Genomic DNA, 10,879 nt, shown 5'->3' with positions numbered 1-10,879 from the left:
GCGGCACCACCCCTTCCGCCTGACCCGGGCCCTCCTTCACGGAACCGGGATGGGCGGGGAGGAGGTGCCGCGCATGCGCACTGATATGGCGGCGGGGCGGGGACCGCGCCCCCTGGCGGAGGCGGACCGTCGCCGCGGGAGCGAGCGGGGTCCGGGAGGAGGGCAACGGTGGTTCCAGGTTTACCAGCTGTTTACCCGCACAGCTGCAGCCCACCCGCTGCCCTTCGCTCGTGCAGATTTCAGAGGAATCCCTGCGGTGGCACCGGCGCGCCGGGCTGCACGTCAGGCCCGGTGTGGTGTGTAGCCGCTCCCTCGACACCTGCTGCTTTGCATGCACGGGTTTGCAGATGCAGACCCGGGATCTTGCTCACTGCTTGCAGGCCTGGAGTCAGCAGCTGACTCCTCGTTTCAAGAACATAGTCGTGTGTGCAAGAATGACACTTGGCATAAAGCAGTACTACTTTATTATTATTAAACCGTAATAGTATATATTATTATATTAATATATATTAAGGCAAATATATATGTTATAATTAAAGCAGCCAAGACTCTCTATTAATTTCCCTAATTATAGACTAAGAATTGGAAAAATGCTGCTGTAGCAGGCAGAGCTGTCTGGTGGCGAGGGCGGTCATGAGAGACAACCATCCTTTAAACACCCAAAGGGCAGTCCGTTCGTGCTGCTTGGACTCTGAGGCCAAAATTCTTGAAGCTAGGAGATGAGTCAAGTGGACTGTCCCTCCTGGCTGCATGCAGCTCCCTCGCCTCTATGGGAAGGGCACCCTTGATCCCTAGATCTCGCTCCTTATGCCTCCCCAGGCATGGGGCACTTCCCGCCGGCCCCCAGTAAGTGCCTGATAGCAGTGCTAGGCTGCCAGCACACGGGATGTGAAATCTATCATACTCGGCCCCTCTTGAATGGACTTGTTCCTTGCTGTTTTTTTACACTTAGCTTACAATTTGCTGGATGAGCCATGGAAAATAGAGCCGTGTGTGAGAAACTGCCTGCCTTTGCCAACGAAAGCTGTTCTTCGCTGTCTCTGTCCCCACAGTGCTTAAGAAAGTAATCCAATAGCGTAAAGTTGAAAAAATAGTGAGTGAGGCACACGGCTAATGTTATGCATGCTGTTGTTTCCTCCCCATGATACCAACTCATTTTTTTTTAGCTGTTATTACAGAGGTGTAGGGATTACTGCCAGGAAGTATCAGTTAATCATTCCAGGCATATTTGTTTTCAACGACAGGTGTATTTATGTCTGTTGAAGATTGTTTTGAAAACAAGTCTGATCCAGACTGTAACAAAGCAAAGCCGTAAAATCCAAAGATGGCAGCTATTTTTGTGCTGGCAGCACACAGGAATCTGGCTCAATCTGTCAGTAAATTCAGCTGGTGTTCTCCTGCCTGCCCTCCCTCCCATGATCCTGGCCTCCAGCAGGAAAAGCCAAACAGGAGGCTACCTGGTCCCGAACTGCCTCAGTCCTTGGGATGGCATTTTTCTGAAAGGTGAAACCGGCACAGGAATGCACTAACAGACTGGTCAGATGTTGGTGGTATATACCGCATGAGGCCCCCCTTCCCTGAGAGCTGCTGAGGGAGGTGGACACCCCAACTAAACCTCCCTGTGTGGTGAGTCAGAGTTCCCCATGAACTTCATCAGAGAAAAGGGTCCTGACACACCAAGTGCTGGGCAAGCACACAAGAAGCAGACGTTGGCTTTGTGGCTAGACACAGCTATGACCAACCTGATCTCCTGCTGGCAACAGTCCTGTGTCCTTCCAGCCAGCACTCACAGGATGCCAATTCTGGCAGAGCATTACATAAGAGGAGGAAAGGTTTCCATTTTATATTTTGGCTCCACTGGGAAATGGATGCAAAGGGAGGTGAACAATCTTGCTGCAGCTATGCAGCACAGATGATCTGCAGTAAAATGGGGAGCTGAACCCAGTCCTCATCGGTCCCAGACCTGCTCTTTAAGTGAGAGCTGGGTGAGTGCCTTGGAATAAAAATTTTTAAGGAAAGAATTTTACCCTTTTTTCTGGCAGAAAATTGAATAAAATAATTTTCAAGTCCCTCCCAATTCAAAAGCAGTCCATTTTCTGCACTCCCCTCCTGCATCCCTCCTGCTCTCTTGCTTCCCTGGAAGAGCAGTTGGAGCACCGAGCCAGGAGTGAGCCATTCCTTACGCTGACCATGTCAGCCGTCCGCATTTGCTGGGGAGCAGTATCCAGGTGCCAGCTGGGGTGCAGAATCACAGCCTGCAGTTTAGGGTAGCTGTATACCCATGAGGACCTCACTTTCCCTGCCAGCTTCATATGCAACTGTCCACTGCCTCACAAGATGTGAGGCTTAGTTTCCCCTGCTCCAGAGCTGTCCTATGGACCTAGGAGGCCACATAAGCTTACAGTGACACTGGTGTCTTTTCTCTGCTCTCTAAATTACAGTCTAGTGACCTGCAGTAGAGTTTTGCTTCTCTCAGCTTTCAGACCACAAGGACGGAAATGAGTCCTTCTGTCAAAGTGCATTTACTGTGGTCTCAAAATAAGATGCACCCCTCTGAGACCAGCATCTTGAGAGAGGCTGTGTAGGGGAAACAGCTCATGTCATTTTTGTCTCTCTGTTCTTGAGAATACTTTTTATGGGTCCCAGAAAAAAAACTGACCCCAAGACCTGTGTTGTGCAGGGATAGGCATGTGACTTGAAATTGGTATGCAGTTCCAGAGAGCCATTAAACCTGTGCAAAACCAAGCTTTGCTTCTCATTGCTGGTGAGGCAAACCATATGCCAAGCCACGCAAGGAGACACAGATCGAGGGACATTATTATCTCCTCTGCTGGGCATCCAGTGGGGAGGGATGCGGCGAAGCTGGAGGGGGGCCTGCAAATAGCTGCAAGGTGGAAGGGGGTGTGTGGCACGTGGCCTGCAGGCAGAGCTGGCAGGAACTGGGCTTGGCTCACCTGGCCAAGGGGAGGCAGGAGTGGGTTTTAACATCAGCCTAACACTGCTGGACAGGCAGCTGCAAAGTGCTGAAGGCTTTTTGGTAGAATCAGTTATAGCAACAAGGAGCAACAGCCACACAGTGCTGGGGGATTGTAGTCGGCACAACTTCTTCACCAGCAGCCCTGGGACAAGGCACTAGGGAGGTGGGGATGATCCCTGTCCTAGAGATGGGGTTTCAGCTGTGGCCACACTAAGCCTGGGGTGCTTGGAGAGCCCTGCCAGCAGCAGGGCTTAGGCTGAGAGCCCCCCTAGAGCCCTCGTGTAGCTGGGACCCTGCAAACGGAATATGTTCTGGCTTTGTCCGATCCTCGGTGGCACAGCTAGTAGGATTGGTAATTTAGGCCTGTCTCTGAGAGATAGCCAGTGAAATGTATCTTGGACTAATTAGGCTTTAGGGCTCAGGAACTCCATTCCAGTTCCCTGGCCTCTGTTTTGACCCCTCTTTTCTTTGAAGTTCATAGAGAAGAGGGGAGAGGAAATGAGAGGAGAGGCCCTGCTTTTCCTGTAAAATGCCTCATTCCTTATAAAATCGTTTGGCAGAAATCTCTTTCAGCTGGACAAGCTAACTACTTTAATACATGCCCGCAGTCATTTTCTTCCCTTGTCTTGATCCTCTGGCTGCTCAGCCACTGCTCTGCATCAGTCAAACTGTGGATGCATAGACAGAAATGCTCCTCAAAGAAGCAGCAGAGAGGAACTCCGAAATGGTGTTAGGGGGCTCCGAGCTGCAGCAGCTGTGTTATTTCCTGGGCCGGCTGGAAGTGCACAGCACCATGCAGTACAGTGGAGCCAGCTCCAACACTGCTCTGGGTTTTTAGACCTTCTTCCAGGCAAGCCTGCTGGGACACACAGCTTCCAGCCTTTGCCAGGCCATGGAGAAACCACACCGAACATCATCCTCCCTCCCACATTAATGTTGCACGAGGAGGAAAGCAGCCCAGGCATGATGAGGGAGACGCATGTAGCGTCTCAAATGTGTTCTGAGCACTAGGGATGTTTCAGAGCAGGGGGCAGCCAAAAGCCCCAGAGGAAGGCAGCCGTATTCCCTCCCTCCCACAGTAAGACAGAATCATCAGGTCTTGTTAGGAAGGCAGCTCTGGAAGTCTGTAGTACAACTCCCCAGTCCAAAGCTAGATCAGGTTGTGCTGGGCTTTGTCAGGCTGAGTTCTGCACACCTCCAAGCAGGGAGATCTGGTCTCTGAGATCACCACCCTCATATGGAGGAATTTTCTCATGCCCAGCTGGAACATCCCATCCTGCAGCGTGTGCCTGTTGTCCCATGTCCTGTCCTTGTCTGCCTCTGAGAAAAGTCTTGCTGCATTTTTTCTATAACCACCCTTTAGGCAGTGAATGACCCCTGTAAGGACCCTCTGGTTGTCTCTTCTCCAGGCTGGGGAAGTCCAGTTCCCTCAGTGCCTCTTCATACAGCCTATGCTACAGCCTCATCCCCACCTTGGTGGTCACTGCTGGGCTCTCTCCTGTCAACATCTTCCTTGTACTGGGTAGCCCTGAACGGGACGCAGTACAGAAATGCATCTTCAGCAGTGCTAAGTGGTGAGGAAGGATCACCTTGGTTATGCAGAACTTTGTGAGGCTGCTTCTGGCCCGTTCCTCCAGCCTGTTGAGGTCACACCAGGTGGGAGACCTTCCTCCCAAAACACAGAGACTGCTTCCACAGTTGACATTAGCTATGGGCTTTTTCTTATCTTTTCTTGGGATGGGTTGAAACCCACCTTTCCACCAGATGTGTGTGCAGTGGATCAGCAAGGGTCACTAGAGATGCCTGGGTTTTGCTCTTCTCTTGGCTGGGCATCCATGGCTAGCCGTGGGAACCGCTGTTTCCCTGGAAGGTGGCCTTGATGCAAAAGGCGGCTCACACAGAGTGTGGTTAGAGCTGAAGCCACTCTTACTTCTCCTTTTGAGAGGTGAAAGGATGGCCCAAGTGTGGTCTGAGATTTCCTGCACCTATGTTCGGTGGCAGGCCACCTGCAGTCCTTGAACCAGAGGTCTCACATCCTCTTTCAGACTAAGCCTACCCCACTGCTGTGGGGAAGAGGACTGAATCTAGCTGCAGCAGGGCCTGAGCTCTGGTTTGGGAGAACAGCCAGTTACGGGGAGTCTCTGGCTTGCCTGGTGCTCCACACATGTGCTTGAGGGTCCAAAGGGTTCTGCAGCAGTGTGTAAAGGGCCTGTTCTTGGATTGCCCACCAGCTTCATCTCAGCCCTATGACTTCTGCCTCAGGGATCTCAGAAGCACTGGCACCTTCCCCAGGCTGCAAGGTGCAGCTGACCTTAAGGCTGGGTAGGGAAGGAGGATGCCGGAAGAAGGAGGCCAGGAAAGGTAATGTTAGCACTGGGTTGTGCAGGGAAGTTTTTTGCCATTTGCAGTGAGAAACAGCAGCTGAGGGGCACGGAGAGATCCAGCACAGCTTGCAGATGGCCAGGGAGTTGCTGGAGTTCCCATGGAGGGCAATTTTCGGTGTTCCAGCCCCATAGTGTTTCTGCATGCAGTTAGCACACAGCATCTGCAGAAGACATGCATGCAACTACACACCGGTGTGGGGACATGGAGGTGCATGGAACCAATAAAGACGCAGGCACCCCTGCACAGTTTTCATGGGGGTGGCCCCTGTGCTTCTTATCTGCGTGGTTTTTGGAGTCCTAAATGATTTGTGATATGAGGACAGCCAGGCATTTATTTGGGTGCATATAGAGCAGAGGAGGCCTCCTGAAAGCAAAGCATGGCATGGTGTGCTTAAGCTGTATCATCTTGGAAGGGGAGACCATGTTACAGATTTATTTCTGAAGCTGGACCTTGCAGCCCGTTTGAGTGATTTTAATGTGTGACTCATGTCAAAACTGCTTCAAGGTTAGAAGTGAAATTAAAAATTCGGCTGAAGGGGCTGTTATTCACAAGCAAAACTTGATTCAAGATATTTGCCTTTCATTTTTAAGGACTGCAGGCAGGGGAGAACTGTGAGAAGAATAATTTCTATGTAACTGGAGACTAATCATGAATAATGACACTCCCTGGTGATGTTAAATAGGATTGATAATATTTAACTTGCAGACTGTTGTATTTCCAAGTCGTAATCTTGGTCTGTGCTCTTGGACACTTTTACAAATGAGATGAGACAGAGTAACATGAGCAGCAGGAGTAAGGAAGGGACAGAGAATTGTGTTCATGGCTTGGCAGGTGGCAGTCTTTCTTCAGGGTTAGCCCCAGTCTGGGTCCCAGCCCAGGGACTGACAGCACCAGCAAGATGCTTGGTCTGCTCTCCCGGAAGCAGTAGTCTTGCTGCTCTGTCACCAGTGTGAAATGCCTTTGCCTGTGATTGAGGCTTGGCTCTGGAGCAAAACAAACAGTTTGACAGCACACAAAGCTCATTTGTGCCCGGGTTGCAGACTCAGAGGGCTGGGGTTTGACGTTACGTGCTGGTCACTGTGCTTTCCTGTGTGGCATGGCAGGAAAGCATCCAGATGTCTGGGATTTCAGGCATCAATGGCACAAGCAAGAGCACCTCTTCAGGCCATTCTTCCCTGACACACCAAACAAAAGCAGTTTTAGTGCCTCAAAATGTCTGAGCTGCCTGCCCTTCGTTTGGCTGTGTCTCTGCCTCTGGGTGTCTCTTGAGAGGTGCAGTGCAGGGGACCAGCTGCTGTCCTTTTGAACAGGCAGTGTCCGATGGAGAAAGCTGCTTTCTCCCAGGTTAAACACGTACTGGACAACCACAACTCCTCTCACCCATTTCTACATGAGCCTGGGCAGGGGGAAAACTTGCCAGGCTTTTTCTCCAGCCAGCAAAGGAGAGCTGGGCTGATGGGAGGAACTGCTGCCGGGACAGAGAGACACTCCAGCAGTCTGTACTGCTGCCGGGCTTGCAGGGGATGGCAGCGTAGGAGCTGGTGTCCTCTTGCTGCTCTGTGTGTAGCCTGACCATAATGAACCTCAGAGTGGACAAGGCACATCTGGAGACAAGCAGAATCCTCTAACTAAAACTGTTGGGTTTGTTTTGGTTTGCGTTTGATTTTTTTTAAATTAATATCTGTAATATCAGCATGCAGCTGGGTGACTGGATGAGATCCTCAGGTATCCTGTCCCTGTCACTGCAGAGCACACACCTCACAGGGACTGAAGAAAAAGTTTGAGAGTCTTGGAAACATCTGCTGGGACCCTCCCCTTACTGTTTTTATAGCCAAGACCCCAAGCTGAGGGGAGGGAAGCCCAGCTCCCCCTGGCAAAGGGAGAAAAGCCAGCTACTTGACATTCAGAGATAGCAAAGCTGTCTCTGAGTTGTCTTATTTGCCTGCGGAATTTGCCTCCAAGCCAAGATGGGAAGGGCACAGTGGCTAAGGTGGATCAGCTTGCACCCATGTCTCATAACAAAGGCAGATTTAGCAGGTATTTGCACCTAAGCAGGGTTTTCTTTCATTTGTTGCAACAAGAGAAGCTGTAGGCATTGCTTAGTGATTTAATTTCATTTGTGTTCCACAGACCACATTTTGTGTTTCACTGAGTAACTTCATAAAAGGACCTTCAGCCACTGCTGTTTATGACGAACTTGCCTCACTCACGTAATTACATACCCCCAGCAGGGCTGGTGGTGGAGCCTCTGGGGTCTCCAGTTCATACCCCTCCCCATTCAGATCAGGGCTGAGTGTGCTGAAGCAGCTCAGCTCAGAGGTGGTAGGTGCTGGAGGTAGCCCTAGGGTAGTGGAAGTGAACACCCAGGGCTGCTTCTGGTGCACCTTGGGCAGTGCAGTGTGCATACACCTCCTCGTGCTCTCACATGTCTGTGCATGGACTGGCTGGAGGACAGGGCTGAGCCCAGGGTGACATGTAGGGTTGCACAGGACCCAGCAGCACAGGAGCCAGCAGGGCTCTCTGAAGGTCTCCAACCCTGGCACAGAGCAGGTCTCTCCCCAGTATGAGAACAAGCTGTGACTTTGTACATCTGTGTCTAGGAACTCACAAAAGGGTGGAGACCTCCTCTGTCTCTGGTGCCCTGTCCCCCTGCCCATCCAAGTAGTGGTGGCTTGGGTGGCAGATTCCCGTGCTCTTAACAGTAGCAATAAATACACCCACAGTACCTGCCTATGCTGAGGGTATCCACAGAGGCACACCATGCAATGAGTCCTAGTTGTGGGTCTGATGTTTGTGCTACAAGGCAAGGAGACCAGCTGGAGACCATTGAGATTTCCCAGCTTGGTTGTACAAGCCCTTGAAGCTGTCCTTGCTGTGAGCAGAACTTAGGAGCTGGACACCTCCGGAGGTCCTTCCCAGCCTGAATTTTCCTGTGATTCTGCTGTCATTGCAAGTTTGCTTGGCTTTCACTCTTGTTTGTTGAGAATAAATTTGCCATATATCGAGGGCTGTTGTGGTGAGAAGGCTGTACAGAGCCTTATTCCTTTAAGTGCTGCCCCAGGAGAGCTCTCTCCTGGCTTATACAGAAAGGGCAGCTTGCCACCCAGTGTCAGACCCTTTACCACCTTGGGCCTTTCAGAGTTGTTGGCCAGGTCACCGCACGACACCAACACACAGAGGCCGTGGACTCGGCAGAGGATCCAAGGATGGTCCCGGAGACTTGTTGCTAGCATTTAATGAAGAATTTTTTACCTCTTGTTGTGATATGTGTGTGATGTGAAAGGGAGCCTCTCCTCTCTCCCAGCCCCATGTGGCCATGGGGAGTGTGGAGAGTTGGGCAGGGACAACCTCCATCCTGACGTTCCTGTCACAAATAGCACCATGACAGACCATGCCATGCTCCAAAACTCTCCCCCAGGAATTGGAGAAGGCCTCTCTGTCCATGACCAAGATGCACACCTGTTTTCTGAAGGTAGTGCTGCACTCTTGTTCATGTGCCTGAACCAAGAAACATGCCACAACAAATACATGTGCTGGCTGTGCTTCCCTGTAATGGGAACATGATTTCTTTCAAGCCATGTTTCAGCTTCAGGCGTCAGTTTGCTGTGCTTTTACTGGAGCCCTTAAAAATGCAACAAAAATACCTGGATAAGGAACTATCATTCATCTGGAGAGGCTCTGTGGATGCCTTTGTGGGGTAAAAATGAAAACAAAACAAAACCAAACCTAACTAGGATACATCTGGTGATAACATTGCTCAGTTACAAGTCAGCTTCAGGGTGCCTGGCAGCAAATGTTTGAAAAATTATTATGGTAACCATTTCACAAATAATTAACCTCATTGCTTTTCAATTGCTTAATTAAATTGCCAACAGCATCATGTCTCATGGCAAATGCTGCTCTTCAAAGTTTAACTAGTCAGGGTAATTACTATAAGCATCACAAGGGGTTTACACGTAAGACCCTGAAAAAAACTCCAGCTCCAGTTGTCTTCCTCTTTTGTAGATCAGATATTTCTATTTGTACTGCTTCGTATGTCTGCGGACAAAAGATTAAGTTCTAGAAAACATTATTTTATATGTGTGTATATATATACACATGCACACACATGTACATGTACACGTACACTTACATTGTTTGGGGTTTTTTTTTACAGTGCTGGAAATAATTATTATGAGGGAGTGGCTGATGCTGTGGGAGGCAGAACCTCAGTCCAGAGGCACCTCTCTAAATGGGAGGACTGGGCCACCAGGAGGCTCACAAAGCCCAGCAAGTAGAAGTGCCAGTGGTGCCTGGTGCACAGGGGTAAGGGAAGGATAACCCTGAGCAGTGGTCCAGGCTGGGAAGTGACTGGTGGAGTTGCTGGATGGGACTCAGAGGTAACTGCACATGAACTTGAGCACAGGCCAAAAGTAATTCTGACTGTGAACAATGCAAACAGCTTAATGGGCTGTACGAGGAGAACAGCCAGCCCAGCGGAGGGGTGTTGGAGGCTCTTGTGTTTCTGTGAGTCCAAAAAGTTCTTCCAAGATAATGCATTATAATAAGGAGAAACGAGTGATGATGCTGGCAAAGTGCAAGAAAAATTCCTTCACGAACCTTCGCAGACCTGCCAAGATCACAGGTTGTCAAACCGGTGGAATCCCAAGTGTTTCAGCAGGAAGACCAAAGTGGGCAGGCATGCTGGCAGAAGGTGGCAGGCAAGATGTTTTGCTGTGTGTTAGGCACTGGAGTGAACACTATACAGCTTGATGGCATGGCCCAGGTATCTCATTATCTGCATGGGGTAACCATGAGAGCCATGCCAGGGTGCAAGGTGCCAGCAGCACCTTCCTTTCTGCTTCCTCCCACGGCCGTCACTCCCAGCACATTGGAAAGGCAAAGGTTAGGTGGGCCTTGTGACACAGCCTGTTCCTTTCTCAGTCAGAATGCGAATCTTTTGGCACTGTCTGCTGTCCTTCGGCTTGTCCTTATATTTTGCTTCAGCTAGGCATTGTTTTCTCAGGAGGCCTGGGATCCTTGGCCACACCATGTTTCCAGTGTTGCTCTTACTGATATCACTATGGTCTCTGCTGGGTGGGTTTCTATCGTACCATCTTGTGTTAGAGAAGCAGGGGTTTATGAAATGCTGGGTCAGTCTCTGCCCTGAGCTGTTGGTGCAACACCAGCCCACAGAGTTAAACATTAACAGAAGTTACTTATTTCCCCTAAAGAACAATCTTTATAGCTCTGCCTTTATTTTGTATTGTAGTCCCAGCAATACTGTAACTCTGACAGCAGGGGTTAGAAATTTGATTTGTTAAGACATTGCAATGCAATTATTTCTGGTGCTTTTTCAGAGTTTCCTGGATGTTACTTGAAAGAGGATAATCACTTACTCATGTGCAACCAGCAACCACATGGAAGCTGCTCACAAAAGAAGCCACAGCCTTTGCTAACAAAGGAACTCCTTTCTGTTTTATTTTTCCAACCAAAATTCCCAAAACAAAGTAATTAAATTTCTCCCTTTGTTCTGGC

General features: G+C 50.0%; 1 long non-coding RNA gene across 1 annotated transcript; it reads left to right on the top strand.

Moving 5' to 3' along the window:
- Nucleotides 1-9,609: 9,609 nt before the first annotated feature.
- Nucleotides 9,610-10,879, top strand: LOC135310629 (uncharacterized). The gene is made up of 2 exons (XR_010370702.1): nucleotides 9,610-10,127; nucleotides 10,702-10,879. It is a non-coding gene; the product is annotated as an uncharacterized LOC135310629 (long non-coding RNA).

The sequence above is a fragment of the Phalacrocorax carbo genome, chromosome Z, assembly GCF_963921805.1.
Source record: "Phalacrocorax carbo chromosome Z, bPhaCar2.1, whole genome shotgun sequence".
In the NCBI taxonomy this organism is placed as follows: domain Eukaryota; kingdom Metazoa; phylum Chordata; class Aves; order Suliformes; family Phalacrocoracidae; genus Phalacrocorax; species Phalacrocorax carbo.
This window is presented reverse-complemented; position numbering and strand designations above follow the sequence as displayed.